We start from the raw sequence: 11,290 nt of genomic DNA on the forward strand, positions 1-11,290 counted from the left end.
GGTGGAGCTGGTGTAGTGGTTAAGGCATTGGATTCCCACGTGGTTGATAGCAGTTTGAGTCCCAGACCCAGTGGCTTGAAACTCATGCTGGGGGGATGTGTGTGCATGCCCAAAATTCTGAGAGGAGAATAGAGGAGAAAGGATTGCAGCATGACCATTCCTCTTAGGGGATGATTTCTTGCTCTCTCTCTAGTGAGTACACATGTCCTATAGCAAAAACTAAAAAAAGCACTTGAAAGTACTCTGCAAACTATAGCATTTAGTCAAAATGTTACAAAGCAGCAGTTGAAGTCCTAGGTGGTAACTCGTATCTATCACCAAATACTTTCAATGTCGTCATATGGAAAAAGAGTTAGCACTGCTAATGCCGTTTACCTAAGAGGATTCAAATTAAACAGAGGAAGCTAGGCTGTAGACATAGGAAGCTTAATTACAACTCCAGGTCACGTTATAGGAACCGTGCGTTCTTTGACACCTGTCAAAGGTGGTATTTTGAGAGTAGTCACACACTTTCTGTGTTCTCGGCTGTTGGTCCAAATCTGTGAAAGGTCCCTTGAACTTGGCGGTCTATTCAGAAGGTAGTGATGTGGCTGCAGGTCTTTTTCAATGAGGAATGAAAGAGAATGTTTACTTCCGACGTGGCTTTGCACCTGGAGAGACAGAAATTAAAAGGCCTCTCAGGATCTAGCCTGGATACAAATAGACATGTCTCCAGACAGCCAAGTGGGGGGCTTTTATTAAAAGGGGCCAGATGTTTCTAGGCAGTGGATAGATTTATCCTGCTTCATTTTTCATCCAAATAATACAGAACCTTGAATATGCCATGCTGCCAGATGGCCCTGACCCAATATTCTTTGTACTATAAGCCCTGTAAGTGAGCTGAGGCCCAGATCTCAGTGAAGCACTCTAGAAATGAGATCAGTCTAGACAGGGAGCCTAAGAAGCTGGAACTGGGCAGGTCCCACAGTGGGGCCGGGGCTCTCGCTCTAACCGACAAGGGAGACTCAGTCCACCGCCATCCATGACTTAGTGATGTGGGCACATGTCACAGGTGACAAGGGGGACTCAGCCCGCCGCCGTCCATGACACAGGAATGGTCACATGTCACAGGAGACAAGGAAGGCGATAGAGCTTCAAAGAAGTAGGACGATACAGGTGTGCAGGGTGCATATCCATTATCCGAAGTTCTTGTGACCAGAAGTCTTATGTGTTTAAGATTTTTTTCAGATTTTGGATTATTTGTGTACACATAAGGGGCTATCTTAGGGATGAGGCACAAATCTAACCACAGAATTTATTTAGGTTTCACGTACTCCTCACGCACAGAGCCTGAGGGAACGTCACGTGGCCTTTTTCCACTGTGGGGTTTTGATGACACGCTCTGCCATGAGGTCGAGTGGGAGTTTTCACTCGTGAATGCGTAATGCAGTGCTCAGGAGGTTTGAACGTTAAAGCATTTCAGGCCACATTTTGTATCTATCTGTATAGTCGGGACAGAAGGACTGTAGGGACCGGGATTCTGGGAAGAAGTGGTTGGGGACCACACGTGGCTCCCTGTTGTGGATACGTATAGCACACGGTTCCAGTCAGACACGTCCAGAGGCAGAAGGGCTTCCTGGTGACCCCAGTGTGTGTTGGAAGGGACCAGAGCAGGGCAGGTCTGGGGCTCCGATGTGGGGTGAAAGACAGGCATCATCTTGAGACCCTGCCAATTCCAAGAGTATGTGGCATTCGTTTGCTAGTCCAACCTAATGGTGATTTATGAAATAAATATCAGTGTGTTAAGGTGCAAGAAACGTAAATAAAAATCAATTTCAAAGGATACTTATATGCCACACGTCCTGCGATAGTGGCTGATACATATCTGGTGTTGGGCAAAGGAGATATCCTTTTTTGTTTCTTTCTTTCTTTTAAAATTTCTTTCATTAGAGGGAAAGGCAGAGAAGGAACGAGAGGTCAGTACCACAGGAGGGTCTTCATGCCATAGCCTACCCCTACCTCGGCCAACCTGGAGCCAAGGGCACAGGTGCACACGTATGTGCCCAGTGCACAGGGAGACTAGGATGAGGATCGCCCATGTGGGTGCTGCACTGCCAAGTGCTGGGTCCCCGCCACCCCACACAGAGGTCTGATAAGCGTGCTCTACTTACAACCCTCAGAACTGCCATTCCTGCCCCCACCCACTGAGGCTCCGGGCACAAGCGCAAAGTCTCAGTGGAGAGCACACATGCCCTGGCTTTCTAGCTTGCCGATCACCTTGCTTTAACCCGCGTACGCCTCTGCCTTTATACCTCACTGAGAGCAGCAGGGGCCACCACCACTCGCTGCCCTTCCAGTCCTCGGGTTCCTCCCAATGCCAGCATCTGCGTGTCTGATGGTCTGCGATTCCTGGCACAGTGTCTGGATCAACCCTGCCCCCCAAGGAACGACTAGATGGATGTCATCTATTTCAGGTTCATTTTGCTATAGCAGCAGCCTCTGTCCAGGGCCTAATTTCTACGTTAGCATGCAGGCTGCTCTATGTAATGGGCAATCCAAAAAAGCAGAGGCTTACGTAAGACGCCTGCGATGTACGCTGTTTCTCTCTGCATGAGCGTTCCACTGACAGCCCCAGGACCATGGTGGGCTTCCTGACACTGGCTTCGGGGTCTCTCCTGAGTCACACAATCCTGGGCAGCAGGAGAGGAGAGACCAGCAGGGAGACCATAGCGTGATAATCTGAAAACTGACACCAGACTCGGCTCCTCCGCAGCAGGCCACACTAAAGCACCCCACGCAGCTGCCTGCAAGAGCCCTGGACGTGAGGCCGTGTGTGGGCAGCTCCATGCAGTTCAAAGGAGGTGGTCATGGCCTAAAGAGGGAAAACGGAAAAGAAAACTGAGGGCAGAACAGAGTATCTGCCAGTGCTCATGCTTTCCTTTTCGATAACACTTTATTCATAGTAGAGCATTTGCCCTTGCAAGAGAGAGAGGAGAGGCCCCTCCACGGGGTCTGGCTATTCCGTGACCCCTCCTCCAGCCCTCAGGTCTCGGGCACTCATGCACACAGGTGGTGTGTTTCAGGTTGACCAGGCTGCGGAGTCAAACCTTGGTCACCAAGTGGGGGCTGGCTCCTTGGGAGGAGCACATTACCACTGCCCCACAGCGCTGGCCCAAGTATTTCCCTGATCCTCGGGTTTCTGTGGGTCCGCCATGAGAACATCAAGGACATGGTTACCCTTGCTTACTTACTGTTCCCCCTCACTCTGAATTCCCTGCGAGGCTCTCCCTGTCTCTGTCACTCACCTTTTATCAACATGCCTCGTGCCTGGGATGAGACGTGATGAACACGAGGTGGAGTGTGTGGAAGCCACACTATCCAACACAGCTGCAGGTGCACACCCAGTGGGGCACCGCATGGCTAGCCAGGTCAGTGGGGAAGGAGTCTCCTAACACACTGCTGAGATGCAGGTGATGTTAACTAGAGCGGTGATATTCCTAACCCAGTTTTCTCTTAAATGTATTTAATAACCATGAAAAACGCATTTAATCTCCTTTTTATTAGTCCTCACTTACACAGCTATTTCAGCACGCTGCCGTCGAGCCATAGTAACTTGTTTTCCTGGTTTTCTCGAGGCTGGGTACGAAAGCAGGTGCGGTGGTCAGTCGGCTTGTCTGTCTCCATGCTAGGCACCGTGGGTGGGTCCGGCGGCTGCTCGCTGCACAGATGCAGGAAACAGTGTGACAGAACAGTAAGGGGACCATACTTACTTATTAGGCAGAGATAACTTGTCTACCCCGTGCAGATCTGAGGTACGCAAGCCGTCCTTTCTTAATTGTGTAGAGCACTTGAGTATGTTGGTCTCTTCTCTGGTGTTACTGGTTCATGAGTTTTGAAAAGAACAAGCCAATTTTTTTAAGTTCAAAGTTATTTTCATTTCACCCTACATTAAACCACCAGGAATGACAAAGCAGCCTCTGAGCACTTGGTACCCAGTGTACCTCGGCCATCTCTGCCATGAGTGGCCAACACTGCCTGCATGGGGAGCACGCTCCGGCTTGTGTGTTTAGTAGCTGAGCAAGTTGAGTTTTAGTGTGGGCTTTTTTTTTTTTTTTTTTTTTTGTTTGCTATAAGGTGTGTGTGCTAGCTGGAGAGAGACGGAGAGAGAGACAGAGAGAGAGAGAGAAGCCATCCTTATGGTCCCAGTGGGGAATGGCTGCACCAAAATCTCTTCTCCTCCGTTCTCCTTTGGGATTCTGGGCATGTGCACACACACGTACGCACGCACACACACACACACACACACACACCTGCCATATCTTTCAAGTCACCGGGTCCAGGGCTCAAACTGTTTGGTTGATTATGTGAGATTAGCTGCCTTAATCACCATGCCCTGGGCTACCCTTAATTTCATAGCTCATAACACTTCATTTACACAGCTGTTTAAGCACGTTCATGGGGTCACTTCATAACCTGTCTTCTTACCTTTCTTCTTGATGGGACCGCTGAAGGCAATATATATATTAGATTCATGTATGTGTGTATATACGCACTAGAACACTTTATATATTGTACACATACCTAAATATTTTATATGTTATAATATATATACACGCACTTTATACATTATACATACACCTGCACATTTTATACACCTGCTATGTATTGCACGTATACCTGTGCCTTGTATATATGGTACCCGTACACTTCCACATAGTACATGTGGGATCTGTACACCACACACGCACCGTATATGTGTCACATATGCTCCGTGCGCTTGACACGAATGAGCAAACACAGATAGGCTTATAAAAATACCTGACTTGTTACTCTTACTCTGTAACTTACATTTTATGATTGCTCACAACCTTCATGGTGGGGGTGAGAGGAGCATTGTTTACTTTGAAATGCATTTGGAAAACTGAAGTGGATCACACAGGCTAATGTAAGACAAAGTTAGAGTAAAAATAGAAGCCTTGCAGCCCTGCCTGGTCTGAGCAGGCTTCCTGCTCGAATCAGAATTCAAAGGGGCCTTCAATGAGGGGAAGGAAGGGCTTGGTGTTTGGGGTGTGAGGTCGCTGATCTATTTGCGCACACACACTCGCTCACTCACTAACTCACTCACGCATGAGCACATGGTGGGAATGACTGAGGATGGGAGAAGAAGGAGAGAAGTCCAACAAAGAGTCAGTAAGAAGCCCAGCTGCAGGGAGGTGAGGTGAGGAGGGAGAACAGGGGTGTTTTTCTTCCACATTTGGGTAGAAACTGTTTACAAGGTTTATTTTCTACACGGGTGCTTGGTATCATCCTTGGAAAGGGCCTGCCTCTTCTTGGAGCTGTTAAGGTCCATGAAGGATGATTTGCACTGAGAAGGGGTCCATGCCACAAGCAGTCAGGCGCACACTGTCTCCCGTGGAGGTCACCCTCTGCACAGAAAGAGCAGGCAGCTGTGGCTGGACATGCTGGAGGCCAGCTTGGCATGATTCATGCTGTGACCGTAGGAACAGGGAGGCTTCATTCCAGTGTCTTCATGTGTCCAGTGGCCTTAAAAATCATTTTTAAACTCAAGGAACAAAGAAAGAAGCAAAGCACTTAAGGAACACAAAATTGGGAAATTATCTGTTGATGGAATGTGTATAACAATAAACTTTAAGTGGACTAATGCACAGTGTATTCAGGCTGGAAAATTTCATTTTATAAGCTGTAATGATATACAGTGATGGAATGTATAAATAAAAGATTAATTTTTAAAAAGTTTTAGAAGTTGTTAAGGGACCAGCAGGTGGCATAATGATTCTGTTGCTGGACTTACACGTAGTCGGTTCAAATCCCGGACCTAGTGGCTTAAAACTCACACCGGGCATGTGCGCATCTTCCCAAGATTCCAAGAGGATAATGGAGGAGAAGGGATTATGGTGTGACCAATCCACCAGTTCCCTGCTGGGAGGGTGATTTCTTGCTTTCTGTCTCTTTGTCTCTTTGTCTCTCTCTACATCTCCAGCAAGTGCATGCACCCTATAGCAGAAACCTCTTTAAAAAAAAAAAAAGTTGTCAAAAACCCAGCGTGTTTCTGTTACCCCCCACTCCCACTCACTCGTTATTTGAAGATCTGTCATTGGGGTCTGCCTATGTCATTGGGGTCCTTTTAGCAAGTAACACGTGCCACACACAGGAGAAACACACAACAGTGCTCAGGGAGGGAACCGAGGGGACCACGGAAAGCCTGCTGCAAACCCGCGGGCCCATTTCTAGCTGGATGAGGACCGCCCTTAACTGCCTCCGAGGTGGACCTCGGGGAGTTAGCGTCCAGTAGAAACTGCTGAAGTCAGGCTCTTCCACAAACCCTCTGTCGGGGACAGCGTGAAGGCCTCAGCCCTCTGTGTCCTGGGATTCACCATTTCCTTCTTTTATTTCTACCTTTCTTTCCTTCCGTCTTTTCATTTTTCTTTCCTTTTCTTCTTTCCACTTCTTCCTTTCTGCCATCTATCCTTTTTCCATGAGTGAGAAAGACAGAGAGAGAGAAGATGGAGAGACGGCATCCCCAGCGGGGTCTGATGCCGACATCCCCCAAGCCCCAGCCATTCCCGGGAAGAGCACACATGCCCTGTGTACGGGGAGGTCTCCAGACGTAAGCCTGGAACCGGACGCTCAGACCACCTGCTAACTCATGCGAGCCGTCCCACCCTGAACTGACCGTGCCTGAGGACACTTACTTTTGGTTCTACTGATTTAAAACAGGTGGAATGAGGATTTAATCGGATCGATCTTAGGAAAACTCATAGCCTATGATTTTCATAGGCTGAGACACCTATGTAAAAAATATCTGCAGAATATCTAGCTGAAGAGAGAGTATTGCTTTTAAAATTTTGGAGTTTTGGGACCAGCAGTTAGCATAACGGCTATGCCGCTGGACTCCCATGTGGTCAATTGTGGTTCGAGTCCCGGACCCGGTGGCTTAAACTCAGACCAGGCGTGTCTGCGTGTGTGCCCAAGATCCTGAGAGGAGAATGGAGGAGAAGGGATTGCAGCCTGGCCATCCCCCCTAGGGAGTGATTTCTTGCTTTCTGTCTCTCTGTCTCTCTCTGTCTTTCTGGTGAGCACACATGTCCTATAGCTAAAACCGCTCAAAAAAAAAGAGAGAGAGAGAGAGAGAGAGAGAGAGGTAGAATTTTGGAGTCTTACAAAAATTTTAAGAAGATTAACTATTAAAAAAATACATGAGAAATTTCTAGCTGCTACTCACATTTATCTTCTACTGAGATGAAATACATTGTCTTGCTGTGGCAGGAGTTTTGTGGTTTAATTACATCAGAATTTTCCCCACATTCGGGGTAAAGTCCCAGAGAAATTACAGTGAAACTGTAAGCACTCCCTCCCCCCCCCTTGCAGATACATGTAAGACAGAGAGGTCCCTGTGCACTGGTTCACTGGTCATTTGCACTCACCTCTGTGTTGCGGCTAAGAGGGACACCTCATGCCCTTCCCCTGGTGTGCCCTGGGTCTTCTGCAGTGTCTTCTGCAGTGAGGTCACAAAGGCAGACCCTTTAGGTCTCTCCTGAGGGTCAGAGTGTGCTTCTGTGACTTGGGTGGGGCAGGGTGGCTTTTGGGGTTAGTGCTAGAAACATTAGATCGGGTCTCTGAGGCCGTTTTTCCTATGTGAACTCTGATCCTGGCGAGCATAAGTCCTGGCCAGAGTTTGGCTTGCACTGGCCTCGGGGAGGGGCTGTGGTAGCAGCACCAGCTGGGGTTGGTCCCCCAGGGAAGGCTCCTGTGGTTTCTGAGAGGCTGGGTCATTCTCTTCCTGTGGTGGACACACAGGAAAAGAACTACCTTTTAGTGTAACTGTGGCGCTCTGAGAGGACTGGGAAGTGAATTTTTAACAATAATCATTAGGGGACCAGCTGCGGCATGGTAGTCGGGGTGGCTGGATCTCACATGGCCAACTGCGCAGTTCGGATCTCGTTCCTTGCACGGCCTGCAGGGTGCATTTGAGTGTGTGCTCAAGATCTTGAAAAGGAAGAGATCCAGGAGAATGGAGGAGGTGTGACCATCCCTCAAAGGAGCGTCTTCTCACTTTCCTGCTTTCTCTCTCCCTTTCAGGTGAGGCCACACACCTGGCAAATCAAAAGAGAGAGCGATGGTTGGGGCCTTGCCCTCAGTGTCCTGAGAAGCTGCATACCTAGTGGTGGCTGCCTGGGGGGAAGTTGTGTTCGCAGCTCTGTCCTGCTTCTCCTGAGCGCACCATGGGTCTCAAGCACGGCTCTGTGTCCTGGACAGGACTTGCTGGAGCATTGTGCCTTCTGCAGCATTTCCCACGCCTGGCACACCGCACCACATGACGGGCTCGGGTCTGGGGTTTTGCTCACTCCTTCTCTTATGTTGTAAAAGCTGTCATTTGCTTTTAACTTTCTCTGAATTGCTATTATACAACAGTATGCACTAAAGACTACTTGTGCTTGCTGTGAGTTATAAAATAGCCTTATGTACTTTCTTTTTGCTTTTCTTTCTTTCTTTTTTTTTTTTTTTGAGAGGTTTTTGCTATAGGGCGCATGTGCTTGCCAGACAGACAGAGACAGAAAGACAGAAAGCCAGAAATCACCTCCCAGGGGGGGTGGCCATGCCGCAGTCCCTTCTCCTCCATTCTCCTCTTGGGATCTTGGGCACGCACGCACACGTGCCCGGCGTGAGTTTAAGCCACCAGGTCCAGGACTTGAACTGCAATCAACTACATGGGAGTCCAGTGACATAGCCATTACGCTAACTGTGGGTCCAATCCTTATGTACTTTCTAATCTTCAGTTAAACAAGTTATCGTCCAGTGCCTTTGTATGATCAATAAGGAATGTAACTGAGAGAGGTAGAGCCTGCAGCCTCCTGCCTCCAGCTGTCTCTGGGCACTTCCTCCCTCTCAGGTAGTTTTGAAATCATTTGCAGAGCTCTCAGAGGTATTTATAATGCTGAGTGTATGAGATGTTCCTGAGGGTTAAACACAGCTCTGCCAGGTGTGATCTGAGAGCGGGGCTCCTCTATTTTGTGTTAAGTCTTTTCTCCAGGTGGTCAAGGTGTTTGTAACCTCCAGCTAGGGAGTTCCCTCACACCTGCATATCAATGGGCCTTTTCTCAACCTGAGCAGTAAAGGCATTGAAACACTTAACCCTGGAACTTCCCAAATGTGTTTTTAGTCCCTAAAGATAGAGCCCCAGGACTCCAGGTCCACTGTGGTCTGTGTACCCAGGAGTAAACTCTGCCTTGGCTGCTGAGAGAGACTTCAATGTTTAGAAGTATATTCTCTGTCTTATTCATGGTAGAGAACATGTGCGTGAGCACTCATGACTGACAGGCAGAAAGGGCAAGAAGAGAGAGAGAGACCCCAGGGCCTCATCACTCTGGCTTCTCAGGATCCCAGCGCCTGTGCACACCTGGCATGCTTCAGGTCTGCCCAAGGATCTGAACCCACGGCTGGCTACATGGCTTCCAGACTGCAGTTCAGGACACTCCCACCTGTGCCACAGAGGCTGTGTCTAAAAATAACTTTTAAACATTTTGTTTCAGATCCAGTCATAAGAAAATAGTGACTTACACACATAACCCCTGACTAGATCCTCCTCACTGCAGTCAGGTCCACTGGGATGATGTTTCGCTGTCACGGAGGGCATTCATACAAATATGACCTAGATATAAAGAAGGTTTAAAAAGTGAGTGAACAGCCAGCAGTCAGTATTAGAAAGAATGCATACGGTTCTCATACAAGGGCTTGGATTACCTCGCAGCCTGCACTTAAAGGAAGATTAAGCTCCGGTGCAGCTTTGAAGTGTGCTGTGCTCTCGAGCCCAAGCCCGTCAGCAAGTCCCTGCTAGCCCCACACCGGAGTCCTGCTCCTCCTGCCCTTCCTCCCGCCGCTGAGCCGGGGCTGGTGTAGTCACCAGAGTACTCACATACGGGGAGGAAATGCCAGTTCTCTGGGTTCCGTTTCCTGGTTTCATTAAGAGGAAACTGAGGCTTGCAAGGGTCACAAGTGAGCTCTCGGCCAAAGCGGTGCTGTGCTCGCTGTGCTGCTGCTCACGCATCGCAGCCGTGTCCCGACCCCAGCTCTCTGTGGTCTACCTGTCCTCGGGCTGCGCATCCACAGAGGGTGTTCGAGTTAGCAAGGGATGCCCTAGAGTGTAGGTAGAAACCAGTAAGACAGCAAGTGCCTACTTTGTTGTTGTTAAAAGGATACAAAAACAGCCCATTGTCATTCTAATAATATATACATTTCAACTGGTGCTCAGGAGCCAACCTGCTCGAATCCAGCCCTAAGAAACAATAATGCCAGGATTTCTAATGTGCAGTAGAAACTTGAGTATGTGCGTGGTCCCCTGAATACGTGTGGTGTGTGCGCGTGTCGTTGTGTATGTGTGAGTTCACTTGCACATGTGTGGTGGCTGGTGTATACGTGCACACGTGGGGTGCATGTGTTGTGTGTGCCTGTGGAAGAGTGTGAGTTCATGTGCATGTGTGTTGTAGGTGGCGTTCATGTGTACACGTGTGGTACATGTATGATGTGTGCCTGGTAGAGTGTGTGTGAGTTTGTGTGAGTGTGTGGTGCACATCTGTGTGCATGCACATACGTGCGTGTGTGTGCAGCCCTGGGGATGCCCGCCCTGCCCAGAGGCTGAGGCAGTCACTATCCTGTGGCAATTGCACATGCCGTGGTGGCCGGGGCGGGCAGCGTGCAGTGGGGGCTTGGTGATGCCATTCTCCCCGGGCAGGGCCGGCTGCACCAGCTGTGGTTTCTGTGGTTCATCTAAACCTTAGAGGGAAGCCGCATGTGCAAGGAACTTGAACGACAGAAAGTGAACAGCATGGTCATTTCCAAATATTTGAAAGATTAGAATTTAAGAAAGTAACTTAGCATTGTTGACAACTCTGGGAACAAGCTGTAGAAAGGCATTTGAGTTTATTATGAGGAATATTTTTTCCACTATTTACAATTTTATATCAACCAAATTAACTTCTCTGTGAATCTGCAGTTTCAGTGTACGGGCCCTTTGATTGGTGACTGACTGGTGACGTGTCCTAAGCGGAGGCCTCAGTGCTCTAGTTGATGACTGTATGTCCGTTACATTATAGCACATATTAAATTTGTTACAGCAATGCAAGTCATGTTATTTAACATTTTACATTGTGTTTATATGATAAAATACTATTCTGTTATATTATTAAAATACTATAGTATTCTACATTATCTTATTATGTTATGTCAACAACTCAAAGAATAGGGAAATGCCATAAAATTAGCTACGTGGTTTTCCTGTTGGTGCTCTCCCAGT

At 48.4% G+C, this 11,290-nt stretch overlaps 1 long non-coding RNA gene across 2 annotated transcripts; it reads right to left on the bottom strand.

Annotated features, from left to right (window-relative positions):
- Positions 1-222: 222 nt before the first annotated feature.
- LOC102491183 (uncharacterized) lies at positions 223-7,489 on the bottom strand. 2 transcript variants are annotated; one of them, XR_335286.1, is made up of 4 exons: positions 7,223-7,405; positions 3,555-3,697; positions 2,555-2,851; positions 223-650 (listed from the first exon to the last, which is right to left on the bottom strand). It is a non-coding gene; the product is annotated as an uncharacterized LOC102491183 (long non-coding RNA). The 2 variants fall into 2 exon arrangements; XR_335285.1 differs by lacking the exon at positions 7,223-7,405 and adding an exon at positions 7,425-7,489 and having other exon boundaries at positions 225-650.
- Positions 7,490-11,290: the final 3,801 nt, after the last annotated feature.

Source organism: Tupaia chinensis, unplaced genomic scaffold, assembly GCF_000334495.1.
Source record: "Tupaia chinensis unplaced genomic scaffold, TupChi_1.0 Scaffold000377_3, whole genome shotgun sequence".
Lineage (NCBI taxonomy): Eukaryota > Metazoa > Chordata > Mammalia > Scandentia > Tupaiidae > Tupaia > Tupaia belangeri.